General features: G+C 39.9%; 1 long non-coding RNA gene and 1 pseudogene across 2 annotated transcripts; one reads left to right on the top strand and one right to left on the bottom strand.

The window, feature by feature from the left end:
• Nucleotides 1–234: 234 nt before the first annotated feature.
• On the bottom strand, nucleotides 235–24,072 carry LOC129049938 (uncharacterized). 2 transcript variants are annotated; one of them, XR_010138069.1, is made up of 4 exons: nucleotides 23,816–24,072; nucleotides 10,144–10,202; nucleotides 9,529–9,610; nucleotides 235–2,421 (listed from the first exon to the last, which is right to left on the bottom strand). It is a non-coding gene; the product is annotated as an uncharacterized LOC129049938 (long non-coding RNA). The 2 variants fall into 2 exon arrangements; XR_008513353.2 differs by lacking the exon at nucleotides 235–2,421 and adding an exon at nucleotides 8,680–9,215.
• On the top strand, nucleotides 16,305–16,490 carry LOC112129384 (large ribosomal subunit protein eL39-like; annotated as a pseudogene).
• Nucleotides 24,073–24,074: the final 2 nt, after the last annotated feature.

Raw genomic sequence — 24,074 nt, 5'->3', positions numbered from 1 at the left:
AGCTACTCAGGGCGGCTGAGGTGGAAGGATTGCTGGAGCCCCAAAAGTCAAGGTTGCAGTGAGCCATGATCATGCCACTGCACTCCAGCCTGGGTGACAGGCCAAGACCCTATCTCATAAATAAATAAATAAATAAATAAATAAATAAATACAAAAATAATTCTTAACAATTCAAAGAACCTAGTAACCTCAGTGCCAGAAACATATTCTTATGTGCATATTTGCAGAGTCAGGTTTTCTTGTCAGATTAATATTTATTTGGTATCATGTCATCATAAAATTGAGTTCTTGAGAGTTTACAAGATCTTTTGTAATATGTTGTTTTATTTGCTTATTTCCCCCTTAAGTATATACTCATATGATATTTTCAAACTAAAATGATTCATTGGTATATAATCCTGAACTTCCAAGAAGATGTTTGTTTTTATTGTCTGTTATGAAAAAATTGTGTCTACTTTTTATGTATTTAATTCAGGAATTTAAATTTGAATATATTCTTCCAATTTGTAATAGTTTAACTCAAAGACTCTGACTTCACTCATTCTCTTTTAATTAACTCAACCAACATAAAATATTGTTTGAATTCTCCTAGAGTTAGGAAATCTCCTATTTCCTAGCATAGTCTGTACAAATAAAAATAGTGACTATATCTACATTCAGAATGTCTGTCCTGGAAATAAATGAAATATAAGAAAAAAAACTAGTGACTATAGCAAGGTTATATAACTAAAAATAGTATAGTAGAATCATTTTTTAAATTATTTTCAAAGAGCAGAAGAAGGGAATACCAGCATTTAAATGTCAGTTGGGAGTGGATAAACCTACAAATGAAATTTTTGTAAGAGAGAGAGAGAGAACAATCCAAGAGGTAAGAGGAAAATTAAGAATATGTTGTCATTGGAGGTAAGAGAAAATGTTTCAAGAAAGAAGAGGTTGTGGGGCCAGATGCAGTGGCTCACACCTGTAATCCCAACACTTTGGGAGGCCAAAGCAGGTGGGTCATGAGGTCAAGAGATCAAGATCATCCTGGCCTACATGGTGAAACCCCGTCTCTACCAAAAATACAAAAATTAGCCAGGTGTGGTGGCAGGTGCCTGTAATCCCAGCTACTTGGGAGGCTGAGGCAGGAGGATCACTTGAATCCAGGAGGCGGAGGTTGCAGTGAGCTAAGATTGTACCACTAAACTCCAGCCTGGGCAGCATACACACTTTGTCGAAAGAAAGAGAGAGAGAGAGAGAAGGAAGGAAGGAAGGAGGCAGGAGGCAGGCAGGCAGGCAATGTCAGATGCCAATGCGATATTAAGATGAGAAATGGGATTTAACAATGTGAAAGTCATTAGTAACCTTAGCAGAAGTTGTTATAAAAGACTGAGCAATGGTTCTCCACCAGGGGTGATTTTTGCCCTGCAAGGGTCATTTGGCAATGCCTGAAGACATTATTGTTTGTCACTATTGGGAGAGAGGACTGCTACTGGCATGGAGTGGATAAAGTCCAGGGGTGCTGCTAAACACTCTAAAATGCACAGGATGGTACCCCACACAAAAATAGAATTCCCCAGCCTAAAATGTCAATAGTGCTGAGGTCGAGAAATCCTGACATAGAGTGAAATAGGAAAAATTAGAGTAGAGAGAGTTTAGAAGTGTGTAGAGGCAGAAACAGAAACGGCAAGTGTAGACAACTTTTGAAAAGTTTGCCTATAAAGAGGAAGAACTCGGGCATTAGCTAGAAGGGAATGAGGGAATGAAGTGAGAATTTTCTCTTTCTTTCTTTCTCTTAATTGGAAGAAAAATTGAGCCTGTTTTTGAAAGTGGCAATTGAGGGAGAGTTTGAATATAGAGATTAAAGATAATCTATAACTTTAGGCCCCAAGGCAAAATATGAATACACCTAGTGACTGCAATCCATGTTACAAGTATGCAGACTGAAATACAGAGCAGTTAAATGAACTGTCCCAGCACTAATTAATAACAGGGTACTCAAGGTCCAAGGCAGGACAAAGCTTTGATTATCACCAGTAAAAGTGTTGTGCAAGATGGGTCTCTTTGTGATGGCCACCTGAGGTACACCAGAGCTCAAGATGAATTTTACAATATCACATTATAAAGTTTAAGAAATAGACGAACTCAAGGGGTCAGCAACAAAAGAATTCACAGGTCCTTTGATTCTCCCACTGTTCCCATGAAGCCGTATGCAGGGGCCAGGATCATCTGAAGGAGACTCAGTCTAGTAGTATTCCAGGGAAGGGGCGCCACCCCACTGCTGCTCTCCTTTCTCACAGAGCAAGTAACTTTATCAGAAGAGGTAATCAGACAAGTTGAATGTTCGGCAGTCTGGGTTGGCAGTTAGCTAGTTGGAGGAGGTGACTGAAAGCTAGCTGTCCAGCACCCAAGAACAGTGGGGACGATGGGAAGTTGCAGCTCCTGCAAGAGGGTGAAATAATGCCATCAGTTTTCTAGGAAGTTGAGTTTAAGCACAGCTTCTTCAACTAGTTGAAGAATAATTCCTGGTTCTAAGTAGTCCATTGGTACAGGTAACCAAGAGTGAGCTACAGGAGACACTTTCAGACAATGCCACTCCTTGTTATGAAATTCTATATATCATTCAATAAATGACATTTAGAATAGCTTGTGCATATATTTCAGCAGACTTCTCTCATTTTATTTCTTCATCATCCTGTGTGGTTTTTAGAGAAAATGAAGAAACAAAGGATATGGCTTCAAAGTGAAGAGGATTCTTATGAAACAAACCATAATGTTGTCGGCACTTACCAACTAAAATGGTTTAAGATTAACTTACAGAGAATATTTCTAAATGTGATTTCTGATACATAAGCAAAAATAGTATATATAAATACCTACATTCCAAAATGGTGACATGTTCCATGAGGGTTTTTTTTTGTTTTTATAACAAAGATGGGGGGAAAAATAGAAAACAAAGCTAAAAAAACAGAAAGGAGAAAATGCCCAATACAGAGTTTTTCCCCTTAATTGGCTTAGAGTTGTAGAATAAAATAACAGAAGACCTATGGCTAAGACACAGAAAATATAGCTACTGCTGGAAGAGATGAAATTTCTAAGGTCCCAACATTTCTATTATGTTGTGAAAAGTCAAACAAAACAAAAAGTTGGACTTGACAGAGAAAGCTACCAAGTAGTCTTTGTCGGTGGCATTTTTTATTTAAAAGTTACTCTAAAGCTACCTAAAAATATGCAATATTGAAATTAATGGGCAACTTGCCTTTTCTGATAGAATTCAACAATAAACGAACTTCAATATATCAATGTTCTTAAGGGAGATGCCATGGGAGGAAAAAAAAGTCATCAGGTTGATAATAGAGCAAATGTGTCCCTTGGAAGCGAAAGGTAATGCTTTGCCTCCAAAAAAATAAAAATCATCTAGGAGAAAGAGGTAAAATATACAGGGAATGCAAAAGAAAAGAAGCCCTCCTTCTCTGACATATAAGGGAGAGAGACAGCTTAGGCCACACAAAGTTATAGGTTTTAGAATGTTTAAAGTATTCAAGTGAATTGGCTATCTAATGGCTCACAGATCTGAGAAAAGTAGGAAGTAAAGAATCCCAAAAATGGAAGCACTTGAGGCACAATGGCATGACAAGTGCTTCTCAAACGTGAATGTACTTACAAATCATCCAGAGATCTTGTTAAAATGCACACTCTGATTCAGCAGGTCTAGCACTAGGCCTGAGATTCTACATTTCTAACAAGTTCCCAGATGACACCAATGCTGCTGGTCCTTGGGTCACACTTTGAATAGCAAAGTACTGATGACTCCTGACTTAACATAGCATCCATGGAACCCAAGTAGCAAGTCTCCATATATTTGTTCAGCCATAGAAATGTACAGACCTACACAAGATTAGAATACTGGTGGCATGGGAAAACAGAGTTTGCTACCTTTACCTATGAGTCATTGAATTAATTTTTGCTCATGCCAATCAAACCTATTAACATAACACTGTCATGCGAATACCTGTGCTATTTTTCAGGTAGTCCTAGAAGCTCTGATAAAACAGTACATGTTCACCTGGCAACATATCATGAAAATACATGTGGAGATTATTGTAAAATGCAGGAGCACATATTTTACATAGGTAACATGTGGAAACTTCACAGTTACAAATCTGTGGACTTACTTGAGCAGAATATCTCATTTAAGTCTCAGGTAAAGTACATGCCTTGTAAGTTAAACCACGTGCTCAAGTGCCAACAGAGCAGTTTCTTGCTCCATGCTCACTTGTACTCTGTCCAGCAGGGAGAATTAAAGATATGTGATCAGCAGATGAAGTTCTGCTAATAAGAACCATGTCTAGGATATATTTTAAAATCTACAATTGGCCTGTTTTCCCTGTGTTTCACATTGGGGTAACATTCCCCAGCCTATTAAATAGCAGCAGTCTCTTTCCTAAACCCCAAACCCAATTCCCACTGTTTCTCCAGCTACTCCAGGCCTGATATTTGTTCCAATTCTGCAACTAAGGTTAGAGCCTGGTGGAAAGTCCTGGACAATACGATAGAGAATCCTAGACAATATGACTTCTGGGACCCTGATATTATGCCTGGTCCTTGTAGCCCCTTCCCAACCTCCTCACTGTAGGATCTCTTTGTATCTATGACCTTGGTCCAACTCCAACCCCAAGAACAAATATGCTGCCATTCAACTAAAAGTGGTGCCATTTAAGGCTACTACTATGTCTCACTCAATGAGATTAAATCCTGCCTACTTATGTCACCTTGGATGCAATCCATGCCATCTCTGGAATGGTGCTGTTTTATTCTACAAAAATCAGTCATATTGCCTAACCTGTCCCCTTCATCTTTATGTAATTCCCATAATACCCTGTACATATAAAAATTATAAATTGGTTCCCACAATATTCATATACCAAAACATCCCATTACTTTCCTAAATATTTCTCAGAATTGCTGAGATACTCCATTTTTCGATCCAAGCTCATGGTACCTGAAATGAAGAAATGCACACAAGATACCTGGGTGGCTAGAACTAAACATTATTGCTTTGAGAGTGGTGATGAGAATCCCTGTGGCTGAGCCTCCAATTAACGGACAGAACAGCTGTGAAGAGCATCCCTAAGCTTGCCAGAAGCACTGCCTGACCCACATAGAGGACCAGCGCATAACAGGAGTATTATGTTGCAGAAAGTACAATGCCATCCCATCCTAGCCAGAGAAATTAGACAAGAGAAGGAAATAAAGGGCAACAAAATCTGTAAGGAGGAAGTCAAACTGTCACGGTTATAGGATCATATACCTACAAAACCCTAAGGAGTCATCCAAAAAGCTTCTAGGCCGGGCACAGTGGTTCATGCCTCTAATATCACCACTTTAGGAAGCCGAGGCAGGCAGATTGCTTGAGCTCAGGAATTTGAGACCAGCTTGGGCAACATGGTGAAACCCCATCTCTACCAAAAATACAAAAAAATTCGCTGGGCATGGTGGTGCATGCCTGTAGTCCCAGTTACTCAGGAGACTGAGGTGGGAGAATCGCTTGAGCCCAGGGGGCGGAGGTTGCAGTGAGCCAAGATCACACCACTGCACTCCAGCCTGGGCAACAGAGCAAGACTCTATCTCAAAAATAAATAAATACATAATTTTTTTTTTAAAAAAAAGCTCCTAGATCTGATAAATGGATTTGGTAAAGTTTCAATATATAAAATCAATGTTCACAAATCAGTAGCACTGCTATATGCCAACAACGACCAAGCTGAGAATCAGATCAAGAACCCAATCCCTTTTATAACAGCTGCAAAATAAAATAAAATAAAATAATAAAATAAAATAAAATAAATAAAATAAAATAAAATAAAATAAAATACTTAGGAATATACCTAATCAAGGAGATGAAAGATCTCTATGAGGAAAACTACAAAACACTACTGAAAGAAATCCATTGATGACACAAACAAGTGGAAACATATTCCATGCTTATGTATCAGGATGACCATATTGCCAAAAGCAATCTACAGATTTAATGCAATTCCCATCAAAATACCATTACCATTCTTCACAGAACTAGAAAAAACAATCCTAAATTCATATGGAACGAAAAAAGAGCCCACATAGCCATAGCAAGACTAAGCAAAAAGGACAAATCTGGAGGCATCACATTACCTGACTTCAAACTATACTACAAGGCTATAGTCACCAAAACAGCATGGTATTGTATAAAAATTGGCACATAGACCAATGCAACAGAATAGAGAACCCAGAAATAAAGTCAAATACTTACAGCCAACTGATCTTAGACAAAGCAAGCATAATATAAAGTGAGGAAAGGATATCCTTTTCAACAAATGGTGCTGGGATAATTGGCAAGCCACAGGTAGAATGAAACTGGATCTTCATCTCTCACCTTATACAAAAATCAACTCAAGGTGGATCAAGGCTTAAATCTAAGACTTGAAACCATAAAATTCTAGAAGATAATACTGGAAAAACCCTTCTAGACGTTGGCTTAGGCAAAGACTTCATGAGAAAGAACCTAAAAGCAAATGCAGCAAAAACAAAGATAAACAGATCAAACTTAATTAAACTAAAAAGCTCTACACAGCAAAAGAAACAATCAGTAGAGTAAACATACAACCCACAGAATGGGAGAAAATATTCACAAACTATGCATCCAACAAAGTACTAATATCCAGAATCTACAAGGAACTCAAACATTCAGCAAGACAAAACAAATAATCCCATCAAAAAGTGGGCAAAGAATGAGAATAGAAAATTCTCAAAAGAAGATATACAAATGGCCAAAAAAAATACAAAAATGCTCAACATCACTAATTATTAGGGAAATGCAAATTAAAACCACAATGATATACCATCTTACTTCTGCAAGATGGCCATAATTAAAAAATAAACAAATAATAGATGTTGGTGTGGATGTGGTGAAAAATAAACACTTTCACACTGCTAGTGGGAATATAAACTAGTACAACCACTGTGGAAAACAGTATGGAGATTCCTTAAAGCACTAGATGTAGAACTACCATTTGACCCAGCAATCCCACACTACTGGTTATCTACCCAGAGGAAAAGAAGTCATTATACTAAAAGGATACATGCAGGTTTATAGCAGCACAATTTGCAATTGCAAAAATATGGAACCAGTCCAAATGCCCATCAACCAATGAGTGGATAAAGAAAGTGTGATGTAGGCCAGGCATGGTGGCTTATGCCTGTAATCCCAGCACTTTGGGAGGCCGGGGAAAGCAGATCACCTGAGGTCAGGAGTTTGAGACCAGCCTGGCCAACATGGTGAAACCCCGCCTCTACTAAAAATACAAAAATTAGCTGGGCGTGGTGGCAGGCACCTGTAATCCCAGCTACTCGGGAGGCTGAGGCAGGAGAATCACTTGAACCTGGGAGGCAGAGGTTACAGTTAGCCAAGATCGTGCCATTGCACTTCGGCCTGGGCAACAGAGCAAGACTGTCTCAAAACAAACAAAACAAACAAACAAAAAAACAAAAAACAAAAGAAAGTGTGATGTAGGCTGGGCGCAGTGGTTCACGCCTGTAATCCCAGCACTTCGGGAGGCTAAGGCAGGCAGATCACCTGAGGTCGGGAGTTTGAGAACAGCCTGACCAACACGGAGAAACCCCATCTCTACAAAAAATACAAAATTAGCCGGGCGTGGTGGTGCATGCCTGTAATCCTAGCTACTCGGGAGGCTTAGGCAGGAGAATTGCTTGAACTGGGGAGGCAGAGGTTGCAGTGAGCCGAGATCGTGCCATTGCACTCCAGCTTGGGCAACAAGAGTGAAACTTCATCTCAAAAAGAAAAAAAAAAAAAGGAAGTGTGATATATATATATACACATACACACACACACATGCACACCATGGAATACTACTCAACCATAAAAAGGAACAAAATAATGGCATTCACAGCAACCTGGATGGGATTGGAGACCATTATTCTAAGTGAAGTAACTCAGGAAAGGAAAACCAAACATTATATGTTCTCACTTAGAAGTGGGAGCTAAGCTATGAGGATGCAAAGGTGCAAGAATGATACAGTGGACTTTGAGGACTTGAGGGGAAGTTTGGGAGGGCAGTGAGGGGTAAAAGACTACACACTGGGTACAGTGTACACTGCTTGGGTGACTGGTTCACCAAAATCTCAGAAATCATCACTAAAGAACTTATTCATGTAACCAAAACAACCTGTTCCTCCCAAACTATTGAAATAAAATAAAATAATATAAAATAAAATAAAAAGAAAGTACAATGCAATAATGGACTAAAGATCAGAACTCTCTCCTACATTTTTGGTTCCCATGTGGGTCCCACAGGATTCCTATAACTTCTATGGGAGAGGGAGACCTGCTGGGAGTCTCAACATCCCCAAAGCCTTTTATCATCCCATGACTACTTACATCACTGAATGAGGGAAAGTCAGTGAGGGTATTCCAGTGCTTCCTTGATATTCTGCCCAGCAAGCAGCTATCTCATGGATTAGGTTGCCCAAAAACCCTTCAAGTCTTCCTAAAATGCAGTATCATCAGCACTGTGTCTAGCACAAATTCCTCTGATTTCTGAGGTATGGCTAGTACCTCAGTGTACATTCTACTCATGATGTAGATTTTCTCTTATTTATCCATTCTCTATTAGAGATAATCGTATTGATACAAAAGTAAGGCTCTGAGAGTGGCTGACCTACACAGCTTGTCGGTGGCTCAGCAGGGTCTACAATCATCTTTCCTGATACGCACCCTAGTGATCTTTCAATGTCACCATACCTTCTAAACAGTACAGAATTATGAACACAAGAATGTTGCTTGACATTTTGATTTTAGTTTTACTATTAAGATATAACATGAGAGAACTACAAAGTATCTCAAATTTTTATGACTTTTTAAGTTTTAGTTTACAACATAAAAAAAATATTTTATAATATCAAAAGCCTTGAGAACGAAAGAGATAAGTCAAGGGCCAGATGCAGTGGCTCACCCGGCAGGCGGATCGCCTGAGGTCAGGAGTTCGAGACCAGCCTGACCAACATGGCAAAACCCCGTCTCTCCTAAAAAATACAAAAATTAGCCAGGTGCAGTGGCAGGTGCCTGTAATCCCAGCAACACAGGAAGCTGAGGCAAGAGAATTGGTTGAACCTGGGAGGTGGAGGGTGCAGTTAGCCGAGGTCACACCACTGTACTCCAGCCTGGGCAACAGAGCAAGATTCTGTCTCAAAAAAAAAAAAAAAGGAAAGAGATAAGTCAAGATGTATCCTACAGAATAGGTTAAATAAAAATGGCATGATTTGCAAAATTAGTTCAAAGGCTAAATTTTGAACTGGTTCCGAATTTAATGTATATTTCATACATTTGTACTTCAAAATACCATTATTATCAAATTTAGGCCTCATATCTTTTTAATATGTAACCTTATTATGTTTGATTCTGTGTATAAATTATTTCCAGTAAAATGTTTTTTTAAAAATAGAAAATAAAAACATGTTAGTATTTTCCATGTAACCAATGAAGTAATTATTTACCTTGACACAACATGTATTCTATGTTCATGTGAAGGGGTGGTCTGCCCCTCCACACCTGTGGGTGTTTCTCGTCCGGTAGAGACTGAGAAAAGAGACACAGAGACAAAGTATAGAGAAAGAAAAGTGGGCCCAGGAGACAGGCGCTCTCTGAGTTCCCTCAGTATTTATTGATCATTATCTCTACCATCTCGGAGAGGGGGATGTGGCAAGACAATAGGGTAATAGTGGGGAGAGGGTCAGCAGGAAAACATGTGAACAAATGTCTCTGTGTCATAAACAAGGTTAGAAAAGGTGCTGTGTTTTGATGTGCACATACATAAACATATCTGGTATATTAAAGAGCAGTATTGCTGCCAGCATGTCTCACCTCCAGCCTTAAGGCGGTTTTCTCCTATCTCAGTAGATGGAACACACAATCAGGTACATTCCATTGCCCAGGGAGGAGCAGGAGACAGATGCCTTCCTCCTATCTCAACTGCAAAGAGGCCTTCCTCTTTTACTAATCCTCCTCAGCACAGACCCTTTACGGGTGTCGGGCTAGGGGATGGTCAGGTCTTTCCCTTCCCACGAGGCCATATCTCAGACTATCACATGGGGAGAAACCTTGGACAATACCTGGCTTTCCTAGGCAGAGGTCCCTGTGGCCTTCCGCAGTGTATTGTGTCCCTGGGTACCTGAGATTAGAGTGGTGATGACTTTTAACAAGCATACTGCCTTCAAGCACTTGTTTAACAAAGCACATCCTGCATAGCCCTACATCCATTAAACCTTTAGTCAACACAGCACATGTCTCTGCGAGCACAGGGTTGGGGGTAGGGTTACAGATTAACAGCATCTCAAGGCAGAAGAATTTTTCTTAGTACAGAACAAAATGGAGTCTCTCATGTCTACTTCTTTCTACATAGACACAGTAACAGTCTGATCTCTCTTTCTTTTCCCCACGTTCATGGAATAAGCTTTCCAAAGTGCTGATTAATTTAATTTAATGTTCTGTTGAGTTTTTACTATGTTGCATTTAAGATATACAAACCCTTTACCACTGTGTAAGCAGGAAAATGACTCCCACAGTCACTGTAAATTGAGAAGAGAGCTTTTTTTAAACCTTAGGTAGTTAAAATAGATTGGCCTTTGTAGTTACACCACTGACCTTTCCCCTAAGTTTACTTGATCAGCCGTGGAATACTTTTTTCAAGTGCTCTGGAAAGTTAGGTTGCGTTGGTCATCAAACTGAGAATCTATACAGGTATCACTCATAGATTATACTTCATCTATTTTTATTTTCACACAATGTACTGTGTGATGACTTATATGAAATAATGCCCTGCTTTGAGAGGTTGGGCAAAGTACTTTTATTTTCCAATTCAGCCTTTAATTACTGGTTAGCCATGTACCCTCGGACAATCTATCAACTTAACTCTTAAGAAGTGGATTGGCCGGGCGCAGTGGCTCACGCCTGTAATTCCAGCACTTTGGGAGGCCGAGGCGGGCGGATCACCTGAGGTCAGGAGTTCGAGACCAGCCTCAACATGGAGAAACCCCGTCTCTACTAAAAATACAAAATTAGCCGGGCGTGGTGGTGCATGCCTGTAATCCCAGCTACTCAGGAGGCTGAGGCAGGAGAATTGCTTGAACCTGGGAGGCGGAAGTTGCAGTGAGCCGAGATCGTGCCATTGCACTCCAGCCTGGGCAACAAGAGCGAAACTCCATCTCAAAAAAAAAAAAAAGAAGTAGATAATACATGAGTCTATATAGCTTTGGAAAAAGAAAGCAATCAATTATGACATGGAGTACATGAGAGAGTACAGTCCTTTCTTAATACCAAACTCTAAACCTTTCAATTCAACAATACTTTGTCAAATGTCATAACTGCTCACTTTTGCACTATTTGTAGAACTTGAATGTTTTCATATTTATACTTCACAGTAAATTAACTATATGGAAGTTACTGAGTTTGATGTACTCTGTCTTGGGGAAAGGAGAGGGAAGAAAGGGCAAGAGATACACTGTTCTTGGATTCTTCTCAAGATGTTATTGAATGTTTTCTGTACAACAGGCAATGTTTTAGGTGCTGGGGATTCCGGAGAAAAGATATTTTCTCCTCTCAATAAGCTCACCCTCTAGTAGGACAGACATTTAATTGTTAGGTCAGGATACCTGATGCATTCTTAGGAATTCTGCCACTCTGAGAGCTTTGTTCTGACAGGTTTGTTTTCCATCCTTCTGAGCTGGGCAAAGGACACACAAAATCAGCTGTCAAATCAATTCCCATTCAAAACTGAGGAAAAAAAAAAAAACCTAACCAAAGTTAATGAGAAGAGGGCTGCTTTTGAAAAGACAGTAAATGCATCATGGTTAGCACTACACTAACCATAAATTTACCATGCTGCCATAAGATATAGCAAAATCAAGCCCTTTAGCCTTTCCTGTGATACTTTAAAAAGGAAAAGAAAATGTGTATTCTTTAAAAAAATAAAGAGGCCGGGCACTGTAGCTCACACCTGTATTCCCAGCACTTTGGGAGGCTGAGGCGGGTGGATCATTTGAGGTCACAAGTTCAAGACCAACCTGGCCAACATGGTGAAACCCTGTCTCTACTAAAAATACAAAAATTAGCCAGGCGTAGTGGCACACACCTGTAGTCCCAGCTACTTCGGAGGCTGAAGCAGGATAATCACTTGAACCCGGGAGGCAGAGGTCGCAGTGAGCCAAGATCATGCCACTGCACTCCAGCCTGGGCAACAGAGTGAGAACTCTGTCTCAAAAAAAAAAAAAAATTAAACATAAAAAACAAAGAATCATCTCAATTGATGCAGAAAAAGCTTTTGACAAAATTCAACATCCTTTCATGATAAAAACACTCAGCAAACTAGAAGAAAACTACCTCAACATAATAAAAGCCATATGTAAAAAAATCTATAGTAAACATCATACTCAATAGTGAAAAGACTGAAAACTTTTCTTCTAAGGTCAGGAACAAAGCAAGGATAACCACTTCCACCACTTCTATTCAACATACTGAAAGTCCTAGACAGACCAATTGATCAAGACAAATAAATAAAAGGTTCATCCAAATTGAAAGGGAACAAGTAAAATTATCTCTGTTCACAGATGTGATATGTAGGAAACTCTAAAGATACCACACACACACACACAGTTAGAATAAATGAATTCAGCAAAGCAGCAGGATACAAAGTCAATGCACAAAAATCAGTTGCATTTTGATACACTAACAATGAACAATCTGAAAGGAAATTAAGAAAACAATTCTATTTAAAATAGCATTTAAAAACTTAGGAATTAACTAAACCAAGAAGAGACCTGTACACTGAAAACTATAAAACATTGCTAAAAGAAATTAAGAAAGACGTAAATAAATGGAAAACCATTCCATGGTTCATGGATTAGAAGATTCATATTTTCAAAATGTCAGTACTACCCAAAGTGATCTACAGATTGACTTTTTTTTTTAACAGAAATAGAAAAATCAGTTTTAATATTCTTAAGGGAATCTTAACAGACCCCGAATAGCCAAAACAGTCTTGAAAAAGAAGAACAAAATTGGAGGACTCACATTTCCTGATTTTAAAACTTACTACAAAACTTTGGTAATTGAAACAGTGTGGTACTGGCATGAAGACAGATATATAGATAGACAAATGAAATAGAATAGAGAGCCCAGAAATAAACCCCAGTATATATAGTCAAATGTTTTCCAACAACAGTACCAAGACCATTCAGTGGGAAAAGGACAGTCTTTTCAACAAATAGTGCTGGGAAAACTGAATAGCCACATGCAAAACAATGAAAATGGACTATTACCTAACCCCATATACAAAAATTAATTCAAAATGAATCATAGACCTAACAAAAGAGCTAAAACTATATAATTCTTAGAAGAAAATATAGGACAAAACTTCATGATATTGAATTTGGCAATGAATATGACACCAAAGACACAGGCAAAAAGCAAATAGATTAATTGGATTTCATTAAAATGTAAAACTTTTGTGCTTTAAAGGACACTATAAATAGCATGAAAAGACAGCCTACAGAATGGAAGAAAATATTTTAAAATCATACATCTGATAAGGGATTAATATCTAGAATATGTAATGAACTAATCTAAAACTCAACAACAACAACAAAAATTCAAAAGTGGGCAGAGGACTTAAATAGACATGTCTCCAAAAGATTTACAAATGGCCAGTAAGCACATAAAAAAAAGTTCAACATCACTACCCATTAGGGAAATGAAAATCAAAAACACAACAAGATACCATCTCACAACTACCAGGATGGCTACTATAAAAAAAACAAAAAATAGAAAGTAAGTGTTGGTAAGGATGTGGAGAAACTGAAATCTTTGTGCACTGTTGATGGGAAGATGAAATGTTACAGCCACTGTTGAACACATTATGGTGGTTACTCAAAAAGTTAAAAACAGAATTACTATATGATCCAGCAATTCTACTTCTGGGCATGTACTCAAAAGAATTGAAAGTATGATCTCAAAGAGATCATTGTATACCCACTGATAAGGTTTGGCTGTGTCCCCACCCAAATCTCATCTTGAATTTCCACATGTTGTGAGAGAGACCCGGTGGGCAGTAATTGAATCACAGGGGCAGGTCTTTCCCTGCTGTTCGCATGTTGGTGAATAAGTCTCACGAGATCTGATGGTTCTATAGGGGAAGTCTCTCTGCACAAGCTCTTTCTTTGCCTACTGCCATCCATGTAAGATGTGACTTGCTCCTCCTTGCCTTCCACCATGATTGTGAGACCTCCCCAGCCACATGGAACTGCAGGTCCATTAAACCTCTTTCCTGTATAAATTACCCAGTCTTGGGTATGTCTTTATCAGCAGTGTGAAAACAAACTAATACACTCACGTTCCTAATAGCATTATTCATAAGAGCCAAGAGCAAACCACATGTCCATTAACGGATGACTAAATGTGGTGTGTACACAAAATGGAATACTAGACAGCCTTAAAAAAGTAATCCTAGGCCAGGCATGGTGGCTCATGCCTGTAATCCCTGCACTTTGAGAGGCCCAGGTAGGTGGGAGGATTGCTTGAGTCCAGGAGTTCGAGACAGTCCTGGGCAACATTATAAGAACTCATCTCAACAAGATAAATAAATAAAAATAAACAAAATTAGCTAGGCATGGTGGCATGAGCCTATAGTCCCAGCTGTTCGGGAGGCTGAGGTGGGAGCCTGGAAGGATGAGGCTTCAGTGAGTTAAGATCATGCCACTGCACTCTACCCTAGGCAACAGAGTGAGATCCTGTCAAAAAAAAAAAAAGAAAGAAAGAGAAAAGAAATACTATCACATGCTACAACATGGATGAACCTCAATATTTTGCTAAGTGAAATAAATCAGTAACAAAAACTACTGTATGGTTTTGTTGTATGAGGTACCTAGAGTCATCAACATCATAGAGACAGAAAGGAGTAGTTGCCAGGAGTTTGGAAGGGGGGAATGCTGCATTATTGTTTCTGATATAATGAAGTTAGTATTTCTAAAGATATTAATGCACTTTCTTATTTGCCTTTGCAATATGCAAGACTTTCTCCATTCAGCCTAAGACACCCATCTGCCTCTGTAGGAGATTTGGATTGTTATAGAATAAATGCATAGAGGAAGGAGAGTTAATGTTTAACACCTGACATTCAAAATAGGATTTTGCAGCAAGACTATGGGTGTTTTTGAGAAACAAAAAAATTTCTAAGGGAAACCCATTCTCTTAAGAAAGGGCTTGAAAGATTGTAAAGATGAGAAAACCTAAAGAAAACAGGAGCCGAAGGAAACGGTCTGATGTGTCATGATAGAAGCAAGTCAGATAGGTTGAGGGGATTACTAGATTATAAATTCCATGCAGGCAAGGATTTTTGTGTGTTTTGTTCATTACTGTATCCCCAATGCATAGAACAGTGCTCAGTACACAGCAAACACAGTGTTTACTGAATACACACAGGGCTTTTTGTTTTGCTCCCTGTTCTGAACTCTGGTTGTAGAATGCTATACTAGGCAAAAAGGGTGCGGGAGTCGGTGGGGGAGTCCAAAAAGAGGGATCCTAGAATGATTAAGAAGGTAAAGCAAGGAGATCAGTTACAGACAGGACCTGGGTTTCAGCTCCAGTACACATTTTATAGATCCACCATGACAGAGTTGAGGTAATTCCAGCAAAGGCTTATCAAATGGATGTTTTGGGCCTTGGACCAGGCAGAGAACATTTTAGGTACTCAGAGAGGGGTCTGCAGTGAAAGTAGGATCAAGAAAGGCTGAGACAGTAGGGGAGGAGGATGCCTTTAGACTCTGGCCAAGCCAAGAAAGAATGACCAGGAAGTTATCAGCTACAGACATCAATAGTTTGTGCCAACAAGATAACCAGGAACAGACTAGACAGATATACATTAGGTGATGCCAGCCCCTGCACAATGACCAGTTTAAGGTCACAGAGTTCAACTCCCCCAGTGCAACCAGTTCATGTGAGATCCTGCTCCTTGTACTAGACATCTCTTAGAACAAAGCAGAGAGAGAAAGGGGTGTCGAAACAATAGAACAATGATTTCAAAGAGACTGGGTTAAAGAGATTATTTAAATAATTGGCTCAGAATTAGTCTCCAACCAGATTAGACTAAAATTATTTTTGTTTTCCCACACCTGCCTAGCAGTTAGGAAATGGTAAAGGAAATTGGAGAAGCTTTTAAGAATAAAATACACTCTCCTCCTTTCTCTGCCATCGAGGCGTGTGCTTAACTCTGCTTCTTGCCATGTCTTCTCACAAGACTTTCAGGATTAAGCATTTCCTGGTCGAGAAATAAAAGCAAAATCATCGCATCCTCCAGTAGATCCAGATGAAAACTGGTAATAAAATCAGGTAGAACTCCAAAAGGAGACATTGGAGAAGAATCAAGCTGGGTCTGTAAGGAATTACACATGAGATGGCACACATATTTATGCTGTGTCAAGGTCACAACCATCTTACCATATCAAGCTGAAAATGTCACCACTATCTGGACAGTTGGACATGTTTTATTGTGAATATATATTTTTTTCTCTGTGTATGTGCTGTTTGTGCACTGATAGGCCGGATTCAGTAATAAACATGTGAGACCTTTCATTTCAAACAAACAAAAAGAATAAAATATACGTGTTTCTTAGTATATCTAAGTAGTGTAAATAATTTTATAATTCTGTTTTCCAGAGACAGAAAACACAGCCCTGTGTTAAGAAATCTAGTGGGATAATGAGTTATTACACAACATGGCACAACATATCCACAGCAAAGGAGCTCCAGGGAGCACCTAACCTAGACCCACGGGAGGGAGGGCACGGCAGGCAGAGACTTCCTGAAGGAGATATCTAAGATGATAGAGTCTTAGATTAGCGAGAATATCCTAGAATCAAGAAAACAGACTCACTGTTGGCATAGCCATATATGAAGTCAACAACATTCCAATTCAATTTATAAAACCTTACTGATTACCAGGCCATGGACGTAGCATCAGTGCCTCAGATGTAGGGTTTACCGAACAGAATCACTGAGCATGCGATTGAAGTCACATTCCTTCACTTGCTCACTACGTGATCTTAAACAAGTTACTTAACTTTGGGGACTCAGTTTCCTTATCTTTATAGTGGGGGTAATAATAGTGTTGTTCTGGAAATTGAGTTAACTTAGAACAGTACCTGGCACCTCTTAAAAGCTCATTAATTTTTTTTTTTTTTTTTTTTTGAGACGGAGTCTTGCTCTGTCGCCCAGACGGGAGTGCAGTGGTGCAATCTTGGCTCACTGCAAGCTCCACCTCCCGGGTTAACGCCATTCTCTTGCCTCAGCCTCCCGAGTAGCTGGGACTACAGGCGCCTGCCACCGCGCCCGGCTAATTTTTTGTATTTTTAGTAGAGACGGAGTTTCACCGTGTTAGCCAGGATGGTCTCGATCTCCTGACCTCGTGATCCACCTGCCCCGACCTCCCAAAGTGCTGGGATTACAGGCGTGAGCCACCGCGCCCAGCCAAAAGCTCATTAATATTAGTTGTTACCATTTATAGAGCATGTATTATTTTCAAAACATTTCAGACATTTTATTTTTGTGATCCTTGGTAGACAAATAACAGCTGAGGAATTAGTGCCTAAAAGAGGTTAAATGACTTATATTATGTTTGATGAAAATACTTTTCCCTAATTCCTGTTTTCTTTGAAGAGAGAGTGTCCCAAAACAATATCTTGGATTTTCTTTGCTCTTTAACTTGCTCCATTCCTGAGGAGGAAAAGTGATTTCTCTGGTTGGGAAATTGGGGAAGAATAACTGTGAGCTTGGCTCATCTCTATCCCTCTTCCTTTTTAGGAGTGACCATGAAGTGGCCAAGCACGATTCTTCCAGTCCTTCTGTGACTGGGAGGAAGTTGGCCCAGTTCTAGAGTTTAGTTTTAGCAAACTCATTTGTCTGACAGATCTAAAGCTTCATTCTCCAACAGGACTTTTTTTTTTTTTCCAATGTGGTCAAGCTCATTAAATAATCAGTCTTTCCCCCGCCCCCATCCCTTGGAGGCATTCCTCCAAGAGCCTTCCATTCTCCTGCTGCAAACTGTGTCACTTTGATAACAATTAAATTTTAAAATAAAATACCACGCAAACTGTGTCAGAGACTACTAGTTGTCTACCAAAATTATTCTTTCTTTCCTGAACAACAAAACCTGGGTTTTAGCTAGTCTCACTGCTGCCTACATAAAGATTACATTTGTATGTACATTGGGATTAAGTTTTAATTAACATGAGACAAGCAGAAATGTACAGTATTTTCAATAATTATCCTTAAAGGAAGAAGGTTCGCCCTTCTTTTTCTCTTCTTACATCCTGATGCCTGAATTTGGATATGACAGCTGGAGTTCTGGCAGCCTTATTGTACAATGAAGATGAGATCCACAACACAAAAGGGAGGGAGCTATGGGCTGAAAGGAGCCTGGGTTCCTGATGACTTTACAGAGCTGCCTCACCAGCTTTGAAGAGCTTACCTCTAGCCTTTTTTTTTTTTTTCAAGACGGAGTCTCGCCCTGCCTGTCGCCCAGGCTGGAGTGCAGTAGCATGATCTCAGCTCACTGCAGCCTCTGCCTCCTGGGTTCAAGGAATTCTCCTGCCTCAGCCTCCCGAGTAGCTGAGATTACAGGGGCACACACCAGCAGGCCCGGCTAATTTTTGTATTTTTAGTACAGACAAAGTTTTGCCATGTGGGCCAGGCTGGTCTCAAATTCCTAACCTCCAGTGATTTTCCCGCCTGGGCCTTCCAAAGTGCTGGGATTACAGGCGTGAGCCACCGGGCCCAGCATCCTCTACACTTTTATGTGAGAGAAAATATGTGAGAGTAGCTCTTGTTTAAGCCACTTTTCGTGTGTGTGTGTGTGTGTGTGTGTGTGTGTGTGTGTGTGTGTGTTCCTGCCATCTGCAGCTGAGGTGATACTAACAAATACAGCAAATCAGCTTGAAGTCCCCCTTTCCTGGTCCTTTCTCTTCAACTAGACTGCCAACCCTAAGCCCTCATTTATGGAAACTCTGGAGCTCACAATTTTAACAAGCTGCCGAGACCAGCTCGGTAGGGGAGACCCTAACCCAGCGGTACTAGAGGAATTAAAGACACACACACAGAAATATAGAGGTGTGGAGTGGGAAATCAGGGGTCTCACAGCCTTCAGAGCTGAGAGCCTCAAACAGAGATTTACCCACATATTTATTAACAGCAAATCAGTCATTAGCATTGTTTCTATAGATATTAAATTAACTAAAGTATCCCTTAAGGGAAACGAAGAGATGGGCCGAATTAATTGAATAGGTTGGGCTAGTTAACTGCAGCAGGAACACGCCCTTAAGACACAGATCGCTCAGGCTTTTGTTTATGGCTTAAGAATGCCTTTAAGCAGTTTTCCGCCCTGGGCGGGCCAGGTATTCCTTGCCCTCATTCCCGTAAACCCACAACCTTCCAGCTTGGGCGTTATGGCCTTTATGGACATGTTACATTGCTGCAGAGATTTTATTTATGGCCAGTTTTGGGGCCAGTTTATGGCCAGACTTTGGGAGGCTTGCTCCCAACAACAAGCAGCTAAATTTATTTGCAAGAGTAAATGATTTCGTTTTTAAATTGGGGCCAAACAACATTTTAAAAGATCTACTCTAAGAAAAAAGGAAAGATCACCACCAAAAAAAGCCTCTTGCGTGTCCTCCTGTCATGCATTCAAAGCATTCCATACATTGTTTTTGACTAATTTATTATATCAATGATTAGGAATTTTTAAAGGACTTTCCCCATGCAAACTCTAAGAGTTCAAGTTTTGTTTTGAATAGAAATACAACTATATTTACCACTATTTATGTACATCTCAATACATTTCCTAATAAATATTTATTGTATACTGACTAATCCTCATTTCATTCTTAGATTCTGCCTTTTCTTTGTTTTCTAATTTGGGCTGAAACATTAGGCTCTGATTTTGCTCTCTGAATTCACTCTTATATCCCCTCTTCACAAAGTAAGAAACTTTCTGGAACCTTTGGCCTCTGCCATGCACTGGGAACCTCCTCTTCATCTGATTTGTCTGACTACCATCTTGAATCCAGCAAGGACAACTAGATGTAACCCCTTCTTTTTTAAAAAAACTATTATTAAAAGTCTACCATATGCTAAGTGCTAGAATAGATGCTTCAAATGCTTTCTTTTTTTCTTCTAATCTTCATGCCAAACTTGCAAGTGAGGTCTTGTTCTCTCCATTTTATGGGTGAATCAATTGTGATTCAGAGTGATTAAAATGAATCCAAGGTTTGTTTGCCTCTAAAATCTGCTTTCTATCTCATTTTAAAAAAATCTCTCTCCGATTTTCCCTACCTCTGTATCATTACATTCAAGTCTTCACTTCTCCAACTTCAACTCTATTTCTTTTCCCAGCTTCCCTTTTGCTTCTCACTGGCTGTATCTGGATATTTCAAAAGTACAGAATAAGTTGTTCAATTTAGAAGGGATTCTGAAAACACAACTCCAAATTTTACAAAGTAAAATTATGACATGATAATAATGGTGCACTATGAAATAAAGTGCACAGAAAATGCCAAAGAATATAAAAACCAAATATAAGGCAGCCCCATCCATTTCAGATCCACAAGCACAGGATTAGGACCTAATTATAAATAATAACCCAAATAACTCTTTTCCTTTCAGAAAGCATACACACATACACACAACCCTGGAGAAAGTCTTTTCCAACTATAGTCCTCCTCCCACTCCCCAAATGCATTAACATCAATGTTTTAGAAAGCACCAGAGTCACCGCCAAATAGTTGAGGTTCAGATGTTCCTCAAGGCGAGCCTTCTCCTGACAACTACAGCATGAGATTATTGTGTATATATAGATCACTGTCATGCACAGGACAGGCACATGACAAATGTGCGTTAAAATGAAGGCTGCACATGGCATCACTGCAGCCCTAGACTGCAAATTCATTGGCATTCCAAGAACTTCACAAATAGCACAATAATGTGACTTTTCTTTTTTAAAAAGGACACTATGTAGCTTGTAAAATTAATCTTAGAGGCACATCATATTAATCATGGTTCCATTACTTAACAGTCTTCATTTTCATTCAAAATATGAAATTTCCAAGATTAAGATGATTTGGATTTACAAATCTTGTAAAATTCAAGCATTTGTATGAGAATAAATCACTACTAAAGGAATTAATGTCATCAATCTCTTTTACTCCTTATATCTAATTGCAACACTAGGCACTAAAGTGAGAGTTTTACTGGAGGAAGGACAGCAAGAAAGGCTAATTTTGGAGCCCTGGAGAACAGTGATTAACAGGAGGGCAGTGTAATGAGATAGTCATAGGACAGACTGAAAGTGGGAGGGGGCATGGAAAGGGAGAACTTGAAGACAAACATAAATGTGATCTGTTTTCACAACATGGTGAGGGCCTCACTCTGCTAACATTTGTATGTACACTAGTACTTAGTCTCTATCAGGCACAGTTCTAAGCCCTCATTTACTTAACAGTAGATACGACTTTCATCCCCATTTTACAGTTGGAAAAACCAAGGCCCAAAGAGGTTGAGTACCATCCAAAGCTTCACAGCTAGTTAGTGGCAGAGCTGGGATTCAACACCAGGCACCACTTCATAATCATGAATTATCATTTTACACAGCATGCAATCTAGAACAATCACTTTCAATCTTGTTTTTAACAATAATCCTTCCAGTAAGAATACATGACTCAGTACACCAAAACATAAGTAACAGAAATAGAAGTTTTGTGAAATAATACTTTTACCAAATGTAATGCATTTGGTAGTCCCAGCTACTGGGAATGGATGAGGAAGACTGAGGGAGGAGGTTGAGGCTGCAGTGAGCCATGATTGCACCACTGCACTTCAGCCTGGGTGACAACGAGACCCTGTCTCAAAAAGTAAAATAAAATAAAATAAAGTAACTTTTTCTATTGGTTATATGTTGAAATGATGTCTTGGAAATATTGTTAAGTAAATTATATTGCTAAAATTAATTTTACCTTTTTCAAAACTTTCTTTTTTTTTCTTTTTTTTTTTTTTTTTTGAGACAGTCTCGCTCTGTCACCCAGGCTGAAGTGCAGTGACATGATCTGGGTTCACTGCAACTTCCACCTCCCAGGTTGAAGCGATTCTCCTGCCTCAGCCTCCACAGTAGTTGGGACTACAGGCATGTGCCACCACACCTGGCTAATTTTTGTATTTAAAAAAGTTTTTTTAATGTGGCTACTTGAAAATTTTAAATGACCTATGTGCCACTTAATAATTCTATTGGACAGTGCTTTGTGCTCATTCAGGCCAAAAACCTTGGAGTCATCCTTGACTCCTTTCTCCACTAGCCAATCCTGTAGGTTCTACCTTCAAAATAGTCCAGAATTCAGCAACTACACCACCTGCTATACCACCTCTCCCCCATCACCCCCAACCCCCCGACACACACAAAACACACACAAGTCACTTTCTCTTGCTTGGATAACTAAAATAGCTTTCTAACTGGTCTCCTTGCTTCCTTCCTTGCTACACTCTACAGTTGATTCAACTACTTCCCATAAAGTTGCGGAGCGATCCTTTTAAAAGGTCAATCAGATTATGTCACTCCTCTGTTCAAAATCTCCATGGCTTTTTTTCCAAAGTTTAAAAGCCCAAGTCCTTGCAATGGCCTACAAAGCCTTAAAAGATCTGGTCACCCGTCTGTGCTCCTGACCCCTTCTCCTGCCCCATCTGTCTGTCCTAATCTCTTACCACTCTCTTCTTCACTCAGCTATGGTGACCTTCTTCGGTTCACCAAGTATGCTCCTGCCTCATGGCCTTTGTACTTCCTATACCTCTACATGTAACCCTCTACCTTAGACTTCTTCTTTCTCGCAGTTTGGCATCACTTTACTGAACGTTATATTTAGAAATGCAAACGTCTCTCTGCTTACTCTTCCACACTTCCCCCTTCCTATTATATATAGAATTGTATCCTGTATAATTTATTTAATTTATCTGTCTCCCACCAATAAAATGTAGGAGTTCCTTGAGGGCAGTGACTGTTTTATTGGTGCATTCCCAGCACCTTGTGTACCTAGCAAATAGTAGGGGCCAGAAAATGAGCTGTGGGTTCCCAAAGTCAGTTACAGACCATTTGCAACTAGCCATTCTCAGAAATCTACAGAAACAAATACTTCAGTATGGGTTTTTTTTAACCTATATCCTCTTCGGACCTACAGTCATTCCACAATAAAGAATGCAAGAATCTTCTCCACACGCCACAAGTCTTAGTTAACCAAATCTTCTGTCCATTTTCTCATGACCATTAGGAGCCCTCCAAAAGCCCTGGAAGATGGGTTTTCCTTTACCCTCAGGCACTAAATCTCCTTAAGCATCTGCAAAAAGTTCTTAGTTACTGGCCTAACATAAGTGCAGCTTAATCTCAGACGATCTCCGGGTCTATCTAGTGTACATTAGGTACACCTGGACACCGTTAAGTATCAGTGGTGTTTGCACTCTCGATGGTTTGCAGACTGGCCACACCTTACCTACTGGGTCTGCATTCAGGAACATGTGTCCTGTCAGCACTAGAAATGATGGACACGTGTTGGATGGAATGTCAAGGCTGTAGCCAGGCCCCTTATTTTAGACACTTAGAAATCAGGGCTCTGAGAATTTAGGCCAAGTAAAAATTATCAACACAAAGAAACAAAACACGTAGTGGTACAAAAGACACCAGAAGCTAGGTCGTTTGCCCCTCACCATTCAGCCCTTCCCAGCAAAAGATCCTACTGTGCAGCTCAACCTGGCTCGCAGCCGGTACCACGGCATTTTAATGTGCAACCGTGAGCTCGCAGGCTGTTAAAGGAAGGCCACGCCTTGGGCGCTGCACCTTCCCCATAGCGAGGAGAAAGCGCGGCTCCCGGCCTCGGCCGCAGCAGGCTCCAGGTCCCCCGGCCAGGAGCCGACTGAGACGGTGCGGTGCCCACGCTCTCGCGAGACTAGCGGTCGGGGCGGGCGG

The sequence above is a fragment of the Pongo abelii genome, chromosome 1 (genome assembly GCF_028885655.2).
Source record: "Pongo abelii isolate AG06213 chromosome 1, NHGRI_mPonAbe1-v2.0_pri, whole genome shotgun sequence".
NCBI lineage: Eukaryota > Metazoa > Chordata > Mammalia > Primates > Hominidae > Pongo > Pongo abelii.
This window is presented reverse-complemented; position numbering and strand designations above follow the sequence as displayed.